Source organism: Artibeus jamaicensis, unplaced genomic scaffold (genome assembly GCF_021234435.1).
Source record: "Artibeus jamaicensis isolate MK-2021 breed Jamaican fruit bat unplaced genomic scaffold, CSHL_Jam_final contig_64, whole genome shotgun sequence".
Taxonomy (NCBI): Eukaryota; Metazoa; Chordata; class Mammalia; order Chiroptera; family Phyllostomidae; genus Artibeus; species Artibeus jamaicensis.
In genome coordinates, this window is record NW_026521911.1 from 3,811,262 (window position 1) to 3,829,791 (window position 18,530).

Consider the following 18,530-nt stretch of genomic DNA (forward strand, 5'->3'; position numbering starts at 1 on the left):
GAATCATCTGCACTGCAGGTGGGGGCAGTGGGGGCGACTCCTCAAAAAACTAAAATAGAACCACCCGAGGACCCAGCAAGTCCACTTCTGGCTATTTATCCGAAGAAAATAGAAACCTGAATTCAAAAAGATGTATACGCCCCTGTGTATATGGCGACATTACTAGTAATAGGCAAGATATGAAGGCAATCTAAGTGTCCATGAACAGACGAATGAATAAAGAGAATGCGGTACATACATGTGATGAAATATTATTCAGCAATAAAAAGGAATGAAGTCTTGCAATCTTCGACAATATGGGTGGGTATTACACTAATGAAATCAGCCAGAGAGAGAAAGACGAATGCTGTATAATCTCACTTATGTGTGGAATATAACAAATGAATGAGTAAACAAAACAAAACCAGACACATAGAGGACAAACGGATGGCAAAGTTGGGAGGGAGAGGGCGGAGGTGGGAATAAAAGCACAGACACAAAGCGTTGGGTAGTTAGAAGGTTCCTGCTCTTAGAGGGGACAGTGGGACAATGAAACACGTCCAAGTGGTCACAAAGGTATTCGTCAGTTCACAGTCAAGCGTAGAATGCAAACTAAACTGAAAAAAATGGGAAGTACTCACTAAAAACCACCTACAAAAAACAAGTAAAAATAAAACTAAAAAAAAACATTGTGGTAAAAGGCCAAACTTGACATAAAATTTACATTCGCACCATTTTTAAGTGCCCAGTTAAGTGGCATTGAGTACATACACTAGCCATCACCACCATCCATCCGACCCTAGAACATTTTTCATTTCGTAAACCTGAAACTCGATTTCCATTAAACACTAACTCCGTATTTCCTTATCCGAGGGTGCACGTAGGTCTTACCCACTGTACCCCTCACCCTGACATTGGCCAGAGGGCGGATTTCTCAGCAGAACACAGGAGGTGATGAGAGGAGCGCCCGGTTCCATTCTCTGTAATGACAGGTGGCTGTTATAGTGAAAGAAAGCAGTGGCAGGGGGACACCCAGAGAGAAGTGTTGAATAGGAGGGTGACGTGGGCAGACAGTGCAGGGACTTCACTGTGTGGATGGTGGAATAGAAGGGGTGAGAACAGAGGTGAGAAGACAGGTACCAAATTCTGGGAGAAGGGACAGAGGTCTGGGCCCTGCGGGAAGGGGCCGTGGGGATGTGGAAGGCGGGGTCGCTAGGAAAATGCAGCGGCAGAGCTCAGCTGCGGGGAGTGTGAACCGCCTGCCTCCACACTCTGGGTGCTGGGTGCTCCAGCTGAGGCTTTGCAAGGGCCCTTCCTGGGACTGACTACCTGTGGCGAATGAAAATGCAGGGCTTCCTGTCCAAAAATTATTAAGTGGTGGCACCAGAGCATTAGATCAAGAGCAGAATCCTTAGCTTAGGGCCACTGGATTTAGAAGGAAAAAAAAAAAAAAGAGGACTCCCAGCTAAAGTTGAATTTCAGATAAACATAATGTTTTAGTATAAATGTCTTTGCAATAAAAAAATATTTTGTGTGGATGAAAAGGGGCCACATAGTAACCCTGACAAGCTCAGGGGAGGCCAGCGTGGTGGCCTTACAAACTCAGAGACCTAAAGAAACCACATAGGGTGGTCTGAAGTTAAAATTTCTTATCGAAAGGCAAGTCATGGCAGGTAGTCCTGTCGTAGGCTGGTGTCTTCCTTGACAAAGATCAGCCTTTCCCTTAACTGAGCCCGTCTCTCCTTGTGTCTATGATAACATACCCTTGGAATGTCAGAGCAACCCCCCTTCCCCAGGCCTTTCAGGGCACATCCTCCCACCAGGAGAAGGGCCCACGGAACCCCTCATCGTCTTGCCCCCGCACACCACCTCTATGGGCCGCGAATGTTAGCTGTTCTGTACCCACCAACGTGAAAGCTTGTATCTCTGTTTTCCTCTGTATCCGACCTTGGAGGCTTCCCCGCTCTGTTTTCTCCCGCCTCCCTAATCTGCCTAATCTGTCACCGGTGGGTTGCGTGTAGCCCTTTACGTCTCCCCTCTGATTCTCATGTGTAAGTGGTAAACCGCCATTTCTTCAGTCCGCTGAGGTTTTTCTCCCTGGCAACTGTTGTCAGTTTGGCTCTAATAACCTCATAAAAATTCTTTCCACTTTCGCATGTTCTTAGGTCGACAGTTGTTTGTCTGAAATTCGACTTTAACCAGGATCCTGGATTTTAGCTGGCAGTCTTCCCCAGGGGTCCTGCGGTCTCTCCCATTACCTGGGGCTCCTGGGAGAAGGGTCCCCAAACTTTAGTCCGCATCAGAATCACATGGAGCACTTGTTAGAACAGATATTGGGCCACCCCTTCTGTTTCTAATTCACAGGTCTGGGGTGGAGCCCAAGAATTTTTATTTCTAACAAGTTCCAAGGTGACAATTGATGCTGTTGGTCCTGGGGACACATTGTGAGAACCACTGATCTAGAGCCCATTACCCCAGTGAAGCCCATAATAGGGACATGGAAAAGCGCAGTGACCTAAAGCTACCACCAGAGGGCAGAAGCGCCCACTAGTCAGGCTTCAGGCTGCGCCCACAATCCCGAGGCTTAGCTTACACACCTTTGCGGAGTGTTTGCTCTGTGCGTCAACACGTCCAGGCTCCTTAGCTACAACAAAAACGTGGGTCAGACTCAGCGTCTGCCCTTGAGGAGTTCAGGGTCTGGAGAGCGAAACAAAGGTGTTAACTGGCAATTACAATCGGTACTGAAGTGGTGGGAAGCACAGAGTAGAGTGAGGTGGGGTGAGGTGGGGAGGCTGTGGAGCCCAGAGGAGGCCGGGGGTGGTAGGCAGGCAGGCTTCCCGGAGGAGCTTGTCGCCTGAACCTTGAGTAGGAATCACCCAAGTGGGGAGAAGAAGAAGAAGGGCATTTTGGGCATAGGCACGTAGGCTGGGAAGCACTGGCTGTGTTCAAGGAGCAGTGTAGAGGCAGGGACAAGAATTGGTGGGTGAATACCTGGCAAGGCTGGTAGAGGCTTGGCTGGATCCTGAGGATCTCAGCGAGCCCAGGAGGGTTTTCACTAACTGGTGTGTTAGAATGAGCCCCTGGTAACTGTGAGAAGGAGGAGAGGCCAGAGGCAGGGAGGGTAGTGAGGAGGCTGATGCAATGGTCCAGGAAGACGTGATTAGAGGAAGTGAGAATGACAACAGTGTCCCATCCATCCATCCAACCTTCCATTCGCTGCACACTTTTTTGAACACATTCTCTGAGCTAATAAGCCCTGGGCTGGGTGCTGGGACTTGGTGGTAATCAGAACAGTTCCTGGCCTTCCCCGAGAGCTTACTTTCTCATGGCAGAGGCCACCAGCCAGTGACACAGTGGGCCAGCCAGGGACAGCAGAGGGACCAGTACAAGGGATGCTAAGGAAGACAAATGGCAGGGTCCAAGCAGTGGTGGAGGTGGGGGGCACTCCCAGGAGAGCCCCTGACCCGGGCACCCTGACCTGGTGAGAACAGAAGCCCCGTTCAGCCAGACCCTGGCATCCTCCCACCACAGCCCAGCGCTAACAGTACGGCCATTGAAGGCTGCTGCCACTGCTCAAGGTCCAACCTTTCCTGCCCCCTTCCTCCCTCGGCCACACAATCCTGGCCTTCAGTGAGGAAGAAAGAGCAGGATTATACGCAGGTACCAGGAGCTGGGCCCACCCTTCCACCAGACTCGGTCTGCCCCCAGCTCAGGTGAACACTCAGGAAGGCACCTCCTTCAGACGTCCAGGACTCTCATTCGAAGCATGTGAAGGGTCGGCCGGCTAGAGGCAGAGGGCTGGAGGAGGCGACCTTAAGTGCCAAGGGGATGCTCTAAGAAAGGTGTTCTGGATGCTCAGGCTCCGTGGAGTACCACACTGGTCTTCAGAGGTGGGACGGATCCCATGGATGAAGGTGATTAAACTCAAACTGACTGTAGCATGACTTTCTAGAAGAGTGGCCTTCTTGCTGTTTTCCAAAAACATGCTCAGTTCACTCTAGCCTTGGGGCCTTTACACACGAAGCTCCGCCTGCTTGGGGTGCTCACTCCATTCCAAGGCCTCTGCAGGGTCGGCTTCTGTGGTAGGAAGGATAATGGCCCCCAAAGATGTCCACGTGCTGATCCCTGGGCATGTTAACTTATATGGCAAAGGGGATTTTGCAGATGTGATTAAACCACGGGTGTTGAGGTAGGGAGATGCCCTGGCGGCCCAATGTAATCTCCGTGGTCCTTATTAGAGGGAGGTGAGGAGGGGGTTCAGAGGAAGAGATGTGATGACAGAAGCAGAAGTCAGAGAGATGGGGGGCAGGAAGATGCTACACTCTGGCTTTGAAGACAGGAAGCAGCCACAGATGGTGGGGTGCAGGTGCCTCTGGGAGCTGGCAACGGCACGAAACAGATTTGCCCCTGAGCTTCCAGAAGGAATGAGGTCCTGCCGACCTCTTTTCATCTTCTGACATCCAGAACTAGGAGAGAATACACTTATATTGTTTTAAGCCACTAAGTTTATGGTAATTTGTTGCAGCAGCAATGGGAAACGCAGCCCCTTAGCACCGAGGTCCCAGGCTACCCTGCGTGCAGAGGCAGTTGTTCCCACCACCTCCAACCACCTCTGTTTGTCTCCTCACGGCCCTCACCACGGTCTGAAATTACCATATTTATTTCCTAGTGTATGACCTGTCTCCTCTGCCCTCTACACACAGCTCCTTGAGAGCAAAGGCCTTATTTTGTTCACTCTTGTATCTCTGCTCCCAGAACAGTGCCTGGTACATAAAGGGTTCTCAGTAAATATTTGTCACATAAAATCAAGACTGAAGGAATAAATGAGAGACTGAATATGATCTGTCTCACGTGCACACTGAGGGCGCAGGAAGGGAGATGCTTTGGCTGGCTGATGGGGGCGGGGGTGCTCCCAGGCAGAAGGGGTCTCAGGAGCTTTGAGAACGGAGAGGCTCGGAGGGGTGGGCAAGGTGAGCGTGTGCCTGCCTGTGGGGGCTGGAATGGCACCAACACAGAACCTGTGCATGCACTTTGCAGGTTACAGTTTCAAGCTGAGAATTTTTTTTTCCCCTGGCGCTCAACCCCCCCTTGCAGGTCTTCCGGGACTGGAACCACATGTCAGGGAGCTCGAGGAAGCTGCCCAGGCCCCTCACCCTCAGCCTATTCTGATCCCTTTAGATCCCAGACTGTATCCTGGGACCTGGCCACCACTTGTCCAGCTCCGCCTTCTTCATTGCCCTAATGCTGGGGCTTGGGCAGGGTGAACAAAGAATCCATTTGTAGGCGGTGCCCAAGACTTGGGCCACTCTAGGTCCTGGGCTTCAGTGACGCCCATGGGAGCCTTCGGACACCCTCAGGTGTGGGGCTGCAGCAGACAGAACTCCGGGCCCCAGGCCGGGGAACCTGGCTTCAGAACCCAGGCTCTATCGTTCCTGGGCTGTTTGCAGCTCACTTTCCCCATTTGCAAATTGGAAATGTAAAGGCCTGCCTAGCAACAGGTAGTTAACGAAAAATGCAAGAACTCCTGGCATGCAGGGGGCACCAAAAAGTGTGAGTTCCCTTTCTCCTACGCCTGGTTTGGGGGCACAGACTGTCAGCTTTGCCCCTGGTGACCCCCTTCCAACTCCAGCCCTCAACTTTAGAGTTCTTTTCCACGACTCTTGTCCCAGCTAGAGAGAAGGGGAAACTGAGGGTCAGAGGGATCAGGGTCTTGCAGAAGTCACACACTGAGTACAAACTGGAACCCACAGCCTGACTCTTGGTCTGGGCTCTGCAGATGCCTGGCTTCTCCTTTTCTGTTTGTTTCCCATCTTGCCTTGAAAATGGCAAGGCAAGAGCCTGGGTGGGGCTACCGTGCATGCAGCCTCAGCTGGGGGGCCCCCTCCCCCATTACGCATGCACACACAGGAACAAAACTGAGTACTCCGGATACTTCCATGAAAGGCTGGTTTCCCTCTTGAGTCAGAGCACATCCAGAGCAGAGTGCCTTGGGCCTGGCTGGTCTGCAGTCCCAGAGCTCTGGCCTGCCCAGAGAGCGGTTCCCCCTTCCCTACTGGGACCTCTGGACACAGGCCAGCACAGCTGCATCCCCTCAGCAGGGCCTGCAACCATAGGCCCACGTTGCATCAGCTCGGCCTGTCTCTGAGCCTGCTCCTGCCCGCCAGCCAATGGGGCCTGGCCTAGTGTACAGATCCCGGCTCTGACCCACCCACCAGCCAGGGAATCACCAAGGCAGCCTGGTCCTCCCTCAGCATTCTCAGCCGGGGAGGCTGGATGGAGGGAGCAGCGTTCCAGACATTCAGCACGGCCTTCCTCCCTCTTCTCCCACCTCACTGATGGCCCGGCAAGTTCCACCTTGATTCCCCTTCTTGGAAGTGACAAAGGTGCCCCTCTGCCCCAGCCTCTGTTCTTCTTGCCCTCTGTACCTGCACTCACCCACACCCACCATTCCATGGCATCCATTACTTTCCTGGGCCATGACTCTGAAATTGTCCTCTCCAGTGCCTGGCCTCCTCTCCCTAGTGCCACAGTCATGGATGCCGCAGCCTCCTGGGTGTGTCCACCCGATAGACAATAGAGCCCACCGTGCTCCCGGCTCAGAATCTCCATCGCAGGAAGGGAGTCATTCGCCACACACTCACCCTACCGTGGCTGGACTCTGGGGCTCTCCTTCCTCCTTCCCCTGGGCCCTCTCCGGCCCCATGGAGCCTGCTCAGGTCCAGGCAGTAGCATCTCACGCTGGGCTCTCGTGGCATTCTCCTCTGACCTCCCTCCCCGCCTCACCCCACCCTCTCCATTCCACAGGAATGAACTCCTGGGAAAGCACCAATGTGCCCTCATCACTTCCCTGCTAAACTGCAGTCAGGAAGAAGCTCCCAGCTTCCGGCCCTCGGGCTCCTACTGGCGGCTTGGCCTCCGTCTGGAGCTTTACCCGCAGGTGCTCCTGACTGCCTTGGCTGCTTCCCAAGAAATCCTGTCAGGATGCAGCTCATTTTAGCCTGAGGCCTAAAGCCAGCAGGCACTGGACAGAGAATGCCAGGCCTGGCCGGAGGGACTCTGCCCCAGCCCCCCCACCCAGATCCTCACGCCCCCTGCATATTTTTCTTTTATTCGGCTTATTGATTTAAAAAATGAATTATAAAAGTAAACGTGTTATTGAAAAAATTCAGAGAAAAAGAGAGGAGAAAATACAGGTATCGTGTATTTGCATCTCCAAAGATAGACAGTATTATGAAGTCATTGAAGAATGTTTCCTTCTACACTTACCTAGCAGGGGGAGTGGCCACAAAGCTGGGCTTCCCGGCAAGGTCTGCCCTCGGCACTGTGGTGTGCTGGCCTCTGCAATTTCCCCGCCCGTGGGACTGCCTGATTCGTGGCCCTGGGGGGCTGTGTTTGCGCTGTCCCCTAAACGGTATATAGAAGAGAAAAAAGGAGCCCTGGCCCTGTGGCTTAGTTGGTGGCGCTTTGTCCCATAAAGCAAAAGTGGCTGGTTCAATTCCCAGTCAGGGCACACGCCTGGGTAGGGGGTCGTCCTCGGTCGGGGCGTGAATGAACCGATCAATGTTTCTTTCCCTCTCTTGTTCCCTCCCTTCCCCTCTCTAAAAATAAATAAATATAATCTTTTTAAAAAAATATTTCCTTCTGGCTGTTCTCTCGAGCATTATATCTGTCTACCTATTATCAGTGCATCTTCTCTGCGGGGACAGAGCACCTCCAAACAGCAGAAATGGTTTTAAAATCAAGTGGTATGGATGAAAAAAAGAAGTTCTATGCAAAGTAACCTCAGGGTGATCTGATCATAAATCCTAAATGGGATTTATAACATGCTCTTTCCTCGGTGAAAGCTTTAAGCAAGCCCTGGCCATCGTTGCTCTGCGTGTAGGGTTAACACAACTCTGAAGTAAGCCATAGCCACGCTCATAACCTTAACTGTCCTGTGACTCGGTCCTTGCCTTGCTTTCTCCCACCTCCATGTAATTTCCTTAATTTCAAATGCATTAAAGAAGCTGCAAAACTGTTATTCTTTGGAGCATTTGAGATCTTGCTCCATGGCATTTACGACCAGTTTGGCGCAAATAAACTCATAAAAATTCTCTACAGGTATGGACATTTCTTACATTTGCAGTGGAAATCGCTTCATGACAAGAGCCTACCCTTTGGTAAAACGTGGGCCTCCTTCCACACATCTGTGCCTCCGTACACAGAGATACATAAACACACTGTTTCACAAGTTACCGTCTTTTCAGTCCACGGAGCTACCTTTCTCAAGGATTAATCGGCTTCCCCCTTCATGACGGCTGCCAATAGTCCGTCCCTCCCTGACACGGTCTCCAAAGTTCGGCCCTACCAACAAGGCCGTAATGAACATCCTTGTACATGGGCCTGTGCTCATATTTTCAAAAATCTCTTCCTCGGGCTAAACTCCAAAAAACTGATTTTATTTTTTTTTAAAGAACACAAATCATTTTAAATATAAAACATGTGTGAGTAGGGAGTGCATTTACATAGCCCCCAAATTTATAAGGGATGGAATCTAATTCGCTCCCATCCAGTCCTTCCCCTGCAGACCAGGAAGGTCCCAGTTCGCACCCGCCTGCGGGCTCAGCTGTGCGGACACAGCACTGGCAGCCCAGCTGTCCCCTCTGGGGCTCCACTCCAAGGTCCCGTTAATGTCAAGACACAAAGAACTTCCCTTAATTTTTTTCTCCCAGTTTCTTGGCACCCCCAACCCCTACTGCTAGACAGTTAGGTTGTTTCCAGTTCCTGCTACAACAAACCGTACTACAGAGAATTATTCAGTAACATATTTTTAATATTTATTATTTATTTTGGAATATACAATGTTATATTAGTTTCAGATGTACAACACAGTGGTTAGGCATGTATATAACTTACGAAGTAATCACCCCGATAAATCTAGTACCCCTGTTACACCATACATAGTCATTGCACTGTTATTGGCTATATTCTCTATGCTACACTTTACATCCCCGTGACTACCTTGTAACCCCCAATTTGTACTTGTTAATCCCTTCCCCCTTTCCTCCCCACCCCCAATGCCCCTCCCAACTGGCAACCATCAAATTGTTCTCTATTTTACTTGTTTGTTTATTTTGCTTTTCGGATTCCACATGTACATGAAATCAAATGGTATTTGTCTTTCTGTGTCTGAATTATTTCACTCAGCACAAGGCCCTCTAGGTTCATCCATTTGGCCACTAAAGGAAAGACTTCATTCTCTTTTATGGCCACGTAGTATTATTGCCTTTTATACGTGCACCACCACTTTATATGCGCTCATCTACCGATGGGCACTGGGGTTGCTTCCACGGCTCAGCTACCATCAACAACGCTGCAGTAAACATACGGGTGCATACATCGTTTTGAATTAGTGTTTTGGATTTCTCTGGCTATAGGCCCAGAAGTGGAACTGCCAGGTCATAAGGCAGCTCTGTTTTTCATTTTTGAAGACCCTCTACCTTGTTTCCCACAGTGGCCGCACCGATCCACATTCCCACCAACGGAGCGGGAGGGTTTCCCTTTCACCACATCCTTACCCCCACCTGTCCATGTTGATTTACTGTCGCTAACCACTCAAGAGGTATCAGCTGACATCTTATTGTGGTTTTAATTTGTATTCCTCTGGTGAGTAGTGTCACTGGGCATCTTTTCACGTGTCTGCTGACCACCTGCATGTCCTCTGTGGAGAAGTGTCTGTTCACTCCTCTGCCCATGTTTCCGACTTGGATTGTGTGTGTGTGTGTGTGTGTGTGTGTGTGTGTGTGTGTGTGTGTTGGTGTTGACTTGTGTGAGTACTTCATACATTTTGGGCATTAATCACTTATCAGATGTATCATTGGCAAATAATTTCTTGCATTCAGTAGATTGTCTTTTCGCTTTGTTGGTGGTTTTCTTTGCTGTGCTAAAACTTTTTCGTTTGAGGTACTCCCGTTTGTTTATTTTTCTTGTGTTGTCCTTGCCCAAGGAGATATATTAGAAAAAATATTACTAAGAAAAATGTCAGACAGTTGACTGCCTATGTTTTCTTCTAGGAATTTTATGGTTTCAAGTTTTACATCTAAGTCTTCATCCGTTCTGAATTTGTTCTTGTATATGGTGTAAGAAGGTGGTCTAATTTCACTGTGTTGCATGTATCTGTCCCATTTTCCCAACACCGTTTATCAAACAGGCTGTCTTTACCCCATGGTATATTTTGCCTCCTTTGTCATTATCAACTGACCATATAGGTGTGGCTTTGTTTCTGGGTTCTGTTCCATTGACCTGTGTGACCTTTTTAATGGCAATGCCATGCTGACTTGATTACCATAGCCTTGTAGTACAGTTTGATATCAGGTAGTATGATACCTTCAACTTTGTTTTTCTTTCTTCAGATCACTGTGGATGTTCAGGGTCTCCTGCGGCTCCATATAAATTTTAGGATTATTTGTTCTAGTTCTGTGAAAAATGCCATTGGTATTTTGATAGAGATTGCACTGAATTTATAGATTTCTTTGGACATTTTAACAATGTTAATTCTTCCTGTTCATCAGTACAATGTGTGCTCACATTTATTTATATCTCCTTCAGTTAATTTTAAAATCTCCTCCTTCAATCCTAAATTTTTCCAAGTACAGGTCTTTTACCTCATTGGTTATATTTATTCCCTGTTATTTTATTTTATATTATATTTATTTAATTTTTGATGACTATGAATAAACATGTAGAATATTTTATTTCACTCTCCTATTGCATAGGAGAATATTTTCCAAAACAGATCAGTTTCTTATTTTTTTCATGTAGTTTAATTTTTCCCCATTGCCTTTGCATGATTCTTCTATTATAAATCATTTTTATTTTTTAATTACAGTGGACATACATCATATTACTTTCAGGTGCACACCACAGTGATTAGATGTTACATAACTTACTAAGTGGTCATCCCGATAAATCTCACACCCATCTGAACCATGCATAGTTACTAGAATATTATTAACTGTATTCCATAAGATGTATTTTACATACCATGACTATTCTGTAACAACCAATTTGAACTTCTTAATCCCTTCACCTTTTTCACTTATTGTTCCAACCCCCTTCTACCTGGCAACCATCAAAATGTTGTCTGTATCTATGAATTTGTTTCTGTTGTGCTTGTTCAATTATTTTGTTTTTTAGATTCAGTTATAGATATGTATTTTATTGCCATTTTATTGTTCATTTTTTTATCTTTTTCTTCTTCTTAAAGAGGACCCTTTACCATATCAGAGAGTACTGGTTTGGTGGTGAAAAACTCTTTTAGCTTTTTCTTGTCTGGGAAGTTCTTCATGTGCCCTTCCATTCTAAATGATAGCTTTGCTGGACAGACTAATGGTTGTAGGTCCTTGGTTTTCATCACTTTGACTATTGCCAATCCCTTCTGGCCTACAAAGTCTCTGTTGAGAAATCAGCTGACATTCTTATGATAGCTCCCTTGTGGGTAACTAACTGCTTTTCTCTTGCTGCTTTTAATATACTCTCTTTGACTTTAACATTTGGCATTTTAACTATAATGTATCTTGGAGCGGGCCTCCTTGCATCCATCATTTTTGGGTCTCTATGCGCTTCCTGGACTTGAATGTCTGTTTCCTTCACCAACTTAGGGAAGTTTTCTGTCATTATTTTTTAAAATAGGTTTTCAATTTCTTGCTCTGTCTCTTCCCCTTCCGGTATCCCTGTGATGTGAATGTTGGTAGGTTTGAAATTATCCCAAAGGCTCCTTACACCATCCTTGTATTTTTGGGAATATATTTTCTTTTTGTTGTTCCGACTGGGTGGGTTTTGCTTCCTTATCTTCCAAATTGCTCATTGGAGCCTCTTGTTAGCCTAATCTATAGCTGATTCTTTCTAGTGTAGTGTTCATTCTAGTTATTGTAGTCCTCACTTCTGACGATTTTTAATTGTTTCTATGTTCTATTTCTATTTTTACCTTTTAAAAAATGATTTTTTTAATTTATTTATTTTTAGAGAGAGGGGAAAGGAAGGAGAAAGAGAGGCCAACCAATTAGGGCATCCATGTTCTCTTTAATGCTCACTATCTCTTTGCTGACTTTCTCACTGAGGTCATCTATTCTTCCCTGAAGTTCCTAGAGCATCCTTATAACCAGTGTTTTGAACTCTGTATCTGGTCGGTAGCTTGCCTTCATTTCATTTATCCTTTTTTGGATGGGCGGTTCCCCTGTTCTTTCATCCGAGACATGTCTCTTTTCCCCCTGTTCCGGCTGCCTCCCCATGTCTGTTTCTGTGTCTTGGGTAGATCTATCTGCCTCGTCTCCCAGTCTCGGCAGGGCGGCCCTTACATAGGAGGTGTCTTGCAGGGCCCAGGGGTGCGGTCTCCCTGGTCACCTGAGCTGAGTGCTCCAGGAGTGTCCTCCTGTTGTGGTTGATCCTTGAGTGCTGAGGCTGGCCAGCTGTGAGTGCTGGCCATGACCACAGCATGAGCTGCTGTGCTGGGGCTGACCCCACAGAGCAGGATTTGCCCAGCAGGGCCAGGGGCCTGCCAAGACCACTTTGAGTGTGCCACTTGTAGAGCCAATCGCATGGTGCTCTGTTGTGGTCTAAAGCTGGCCACGGGGTTTTGGGGTCTCTTGGGAAGGAGTCTGTTGCAAGCCAAATGCAGACGCTGCCTGTGACTGGCCCAGGGCTACCTGTTAGGATCTGCAAAGTGATCTGTAGTTGGTAGCTGCCTGTCTGGGCCTGGATGCATGTGGGCCGGGGCATGCTGGGAACCAAGTCTGGCTGCTGCCTGTACCAGTCCTGGGGCAAATCAACAAAAAGCCCAAGGCACCCCAAGACCTACCACCACCTGTCTTCCACCTGTTAAACTCAGCTCCTGAAAGAATCTCGGGCAGAACACCTGTTGTATGAGGCAGGGTCTTAGGGAGTCACAAGGATAGGGTGAGTGGTGTTCACCAGGTTAATACAGATTCATATATGGCACCTAAGCTGTGCCTGGGGCCACTCAGCAAAAGTTTCAGGGTACATCTTGGCCAGCTACCAACCACCTGGGGCCTGTGGACCTTTGTGGTGGGGCAGGGTCTCAGGAAGTCAACAGAGAAGAGCTAGTAGAGCTCACCAGGCTAATGTAGATTCAGATTTCATCATGTGGGGAGAGACCCAACAATGGAAAGATGATACCTGTCAGCTGTGTGTGATGGCACCACACAGGATGGCCACTGTCCCTCCAGCCCTCACCCCAAAGCCAGGTGGCCCCGTTTCTCCCTGCCTCTGGCACCCCCCGAGCTGCTGTCCCGCCACTGGAGCCAATGGTGAGTGCCTGCCTGTGAGAGTTTGTGCACTGACCCTTTGAGAGGATGCCTGGGTTTCCAGCTACCTTCTGAGTCACCCAGGCAGATAGAACCCCTTCTTCATAACAAAGTCCATTGAACTTTTCTTGATGGCAATAAACTCCCTTTAGCTTTTTCTTGCCTGGGAAGCTCTTTATGTGTCCTTTGATTCTACATGACAGCTTTGCCGGGTGAAGTAATCTTGGGTGTAGGTTCCTGCTTTTCATCACTTTGAGTTTCATGCCCAGCCTCTGGCCTGCTCAGTATAACACGTTGTTAAAGCTCCCAGTGCAAACTGCCTTCTAGAAGGGATGTCCCAACTCCTCCTCCTGCCCACAGTGAGGATAAGCCCCTCTTCCTGTTAAAATGAAATCCCTCAGGCCCATCCAGGTCCTGCTTGTATCTCCATGTTACAGATGAGGAGACGGAGGCACAGAGCAGTGCAGTGACTGTCCAAGGTCACTCAGGGAGTGGTGGCACCCAGACTTCTTGCCTCCCGGGCTGGGTTCCTCCCCTCTGCCAGCCTGTCATCCCCAGGGCTGTCTCCACTCCAGTCATGACCCCTTGCTGTCCTGCTGTGCGTGTGCGAGGCCAGGTGTGAGTGGAACTGACTGGAGATGGCTCGGAGGACAGAGGTGGCTTCTTAAGATTAAACAGGGTTTGATGAGGTGAGGGAGAGGTGAGCAGAGTGGCATGAAGATGCCAACATCACTAAGTTCTCCGAGTGCTCCCTGATTTGTTATTTCACTTGTGCTCCTCATCATCCTCGAGATGATCATTCCTGTCACACCAGGCATGGAACTAGATCACGGGCACAGAGCTAAAGCACAGCCGAGCTGGCGCAGACCCAAGGGTTCTGACCCCCAAGCCAGAGCTTCTCACACTCTCACACTGGGGAGGTTGTCCTGGGCTGAAGCAGGTTAGGGTTGGGGCAGGGGTGGGGTCAGGGCTCAGGGGTCCCTTTCCTGAGTGTCAGAGATACTGAGACAAGAAGGCAGCCCTGTGGCTGATCTGGGCATTAGTATTATCGCCGCTGTTGGTGTCACCTGGGGGAGAAAAGGACCGGCGCTGGACAAAGGAGTGGCCACAGATGAAGAGAAAGGGCAGGGAAGTAGTGAACAACCATGTCGCCACCCCTCCAGCCCTCCAGGCCCGGCCTTGCAGGCAGCCAGCGCTGATTCCCTGGCTGCCAGAGGGGGCCTGGGGAAGGAAGGAAGCTGCCAGTTCACCCAAAATGAAATGTGCTCCCCGTTTCCATGCTCTGGCCCTAAGTGGGCAGAGAGCCTTTGCCCAGGAGCACCCAGGACATGCACTTGCAAACTGGCTTGCCCGACACAAGGGGACGAGGGCAATGAAAGGGCTTGGAGTTTCTCTAGGGGTCTCTGTGGGTCACTGAAGGATCTGGGGCTGGCTCAGTGAATGGAGTCCTAGGCCGGACTCAGGGGCCCTGTCCCTGTGCTCTGCCCTTGGCTCATGCTGTTTCCAATGGATCCGCATCCTTGCCTTGTTGGATTTTGGCATCCCACACTTGAGAGATGCAAGAAATGCCTGCAGGTTGTGAGATGAGGGCTGGGAAATGTCAACTGGCAGGAAGACGGGGTGACAAGGAGAAGTCATCACACTCTCTCACTTTACAAAAGGAAACTGAGGCCCAGAGAAGGGGACGTGACTTCCCCAGGGCTTCCCAGCTAATAAGGGGTTAAGAGATGAGAGTGGGGCTTCGGGCTGTGCCCTTTCCCCAGCCCCTTGAGTCTGTGCCGGTGCACAGGTACCTGTCCAGCACCTGCGCTGTGTGCAGTGCATCTGTGTGGCTAGAGGGTTACACAGACGTGTGTGTGAGAGAATTGCATGAAGGGACCACAGTGTGCTCATGGACAAGTGTGCCCGCAGTGTCACGTGTCGGTGAGCGTGTGTCTCCAGGGTGTTGTGTCAGGCCTGTCAGTGAGGGCACTGTGTAACTTCTCTCAGCACCGGGATTGCCCAGGGGGTGGGGGTGGGCCTGGCCTACTCTGGGAAGAGGCAGGGAGGGGTCATAAGCCCACCCACCCCCATATCCGCCTCCCACCCTTCCAACGTGGCAGCTGGCTCCACACTCCGAGAGAGGGAATCAGAGATTGCAGAGAAATTGCGTTTCCCTGACTCATGCTTTGGGCTTGGATCACATTCTTGGTTCCTGGCCAGCATCTCAGAGAAGAACCGCCTATGGTGGCCCCTGCTAGTCATGCAAGAGGCGGTTTGGTTCTAAGAGCTCTTCTGGGCCCCATTTTCTCCCATCTAAACTCCCTTCCAATTCCTGTCCTATAATTAAAAGTGAGATACTGTTTAGGGTCCCAGCACAGGCCATGGTCACAGAGAAGGGCCCATAGATGTCACTTCCCTCCCCTCCCCCACTTCCTCATGGACAAAAAGACCTAGTTCAAATCCAGGTCTGACTGCAACTCTGCAGTGTGCCCTTGGACACACTTACACTCCCCAAGCCTCAGTTTTCTTCTGTTTAAAACATGGACATTTGTACTTAAAAGTATTCAATACAATAATAGGAATGTATTGGGCACTTAAATAATGCTAGTTTTCGTCCCAGAATTCTGTAGGGTGAGGACTACATTAATCTAGCCACGAATGACTACCAAAGAATGACTTGCTGTGTGACCTTGGGAAAATGTCCCGCCCTTCAGTTTTCCTCTCTGTACAGTATGGATACAATTGAACTTAATGGTTTTCTATCTCCTGCTGCCCACACCTCTTGGGACCCAGAGAATTTCCAGCTGAGCCCCTGAGGGAGGTGGAGGGCAGGCAGGAACAGCTCCAACGGGGAGCTGGTCACTGGAGGAACACGGACGTGCCGTGCTGGAGTTTCTCTGCATGTCAGAGCCTCTCCCCGCTCCAGAAAGAGTGCTTTTTCCAGCAAGTGGAGCCTAGGAGCGTGGGGGATGGTCAGCATCAGCAGGGCCAGAGCTGGGCTCAGAGCTAAGAATAATGTGGCAAAGGCTCTTGAAATTTTTTTGCTGATCTTGGAAATTTAAAGGAGCCCTGCCTTTTTCTTTCCTCAGGGAGGCTGTGCTCGGAGCCCAGCAGACCGCAGCAGCCACTTCCCATCACCGGTGAGTGAGGCGTCACTGGCTGCACTGACCATGCCCCTCCTGGCATGTCCTGTGTTGGGTGCTGGGGCCTCAAAGTGAGAGGGAGAAGGCCCTGCCCATCCCAAATCTCCAGTGACGATGCAGAGTGATGACAGGAGAGGATGCGGCACAGCAGAGGCCTCTGACCCAGTCTCAGCCACAGCAGGAGTTTGGGGAGGCTGGCCGAGGGTCTTCGCCCCCAGCCTCTCCCTAGGCCTCAGCTTCCCTATCTGTAAATAGAGGGCATTGGTCCTTCCCGCTCTGACCTTATAGGATTCTGGGCTTATTTATTAGCAGGAACCTCCGTGTAGCCTCCCCTTTCAGGGCAGTCACTGAGAGTCACAGTGCTCAGCTTCCCCCTAAGGTGTTGGTGAGGCCTCAGAGAGCTAAGTGACAGAAGATTGTGGGAGAAATGGAATCTCTGTGGGATTTTGACATCTGGACCTGCTGGAAACCAAGGCGAACCTCTCATTCATTCCACCAGCTTTCATGGACCCTTAGCTCACTAGCCAATCACCATCTGAGGGCCACATGGGGGGTAGGTGGTAGGGTAGAGGGTGGGGTCTGGCCTGGGACCCAGGTGGTTTTCTTGGGTAGCAAGGACTTGCCCTTAAACACAACACACATCGAGGCAGGAAGGAAGCATGCGAGAACGAGGACAGCCACCCCAAAGGGATGGCCACGCCCGAAGGCTGAAAGACGTGTTACGGATCAGGCCTGTCCTAGGCAATCCTGGGCTGACTCCTAAAGAGTGAGCTCCACCCTGGAGGTGCCTGGGTGCTGGCCTTTTGGGAATGCCAGAGAGGGGACTTCTGCCTGGGGCTGCAGACAGGAACCCACACTCTGAGCTGCCTTGCACCCCACAGTCCTTAACACTTTTACTCTAAGATTCTTTGACTCTAAGATTTAACCTTCTAAGATTCCTCAGGTGGGTTCAAAGATTCCACAGGGCTTTGAGTAAGATGTCACATTCTCTGATGATCACTTTAGGATTCAAGTAATCTCTGAATATCCAACCTGGATTCTGAGAGTCCGAAGCTCTTCGATTCCTTGCGATCAGACTGAGAAGCTGCAGCCTGGCCCAGACTGAGAAGTCAGTCACCAGCACCAGGCCGGGGTGGCCAGAAAGGGCCCTCCCTCGCGCTGCTGCCAGGGACCCAGATGATTCATCCCTGCCGCTTTGCTGGGACTCCCTTGCTCCCCAAGATCCAGGGATACACCTGGAAGAAAGATGTTCAGCACAGTTTGTTGACTGAAGGAATGAATGAGTGAGTGAATGAATGAGGTGTCCCTTCTGTTCCATACTGTGCCCATCTATCCCCCATCATTTCACTATTAAAGAAGATTGGGGAAGAGGAAGGTAGTCGTAAATAATCTCCTGCCCTCCTGAGTTTCCTACTAACATTCACACACCCAACTCAGGATGTGCACCCTGGGGTGGGGGACAGGGATGGGAACTTTGTCCTGTTCTCTGCTGTGTCTTCAGAACCCAGGACAAAAATGAATAACAGCTTAGCTCCTATATCAAGGGGCTATGAGCTGTGGGAGGGTGGGGTGGAAGTAGTTGATAGCCGGAGCTGGAACTCCTGGGAGAGGACCCAGACAGGGGCGGGAGGCGGGGCAGGGATGACCAAGGACAAAGACAGAGACAGACCTGGAAGAAAGCAAAGAACGACTTAGCACCACATTTCACAGCCAGAACTGAGGCCCAGAAAAGGAAAGCAACTTGCTTAGGGTCACACAGCACACTAGTGGACAGCCAGGGTTTTCCTTCCTGTGCACCCCTCCAGGCCCCGCCAGATCACCTGATGCTCCCCTGTATCTGTGCCTCTATCACTCCAAGACTTTCCTGGGTGAGGGTCGGGTACTGGGTCTAGTTCGGGTCCCTCTCCCGTTCAGAGTGGTAACTGAAGTTACCACGGTGCTCCGGATAAACTGCGGATGGAAAGGAGAGGAGCCCCGACCGAGGAGAGGCCGAGTAGAGGGACCCAATAAGGTCGGCTCGAAAGCAGGGGTGAGGGTGTGGGGCAGTGGATTCACTCCGGGCACGGGCACGGTCCTAGCAGGGGATGGATGGGATGTTGGAAGGAATGTGCGGCGGCGGGTAAAC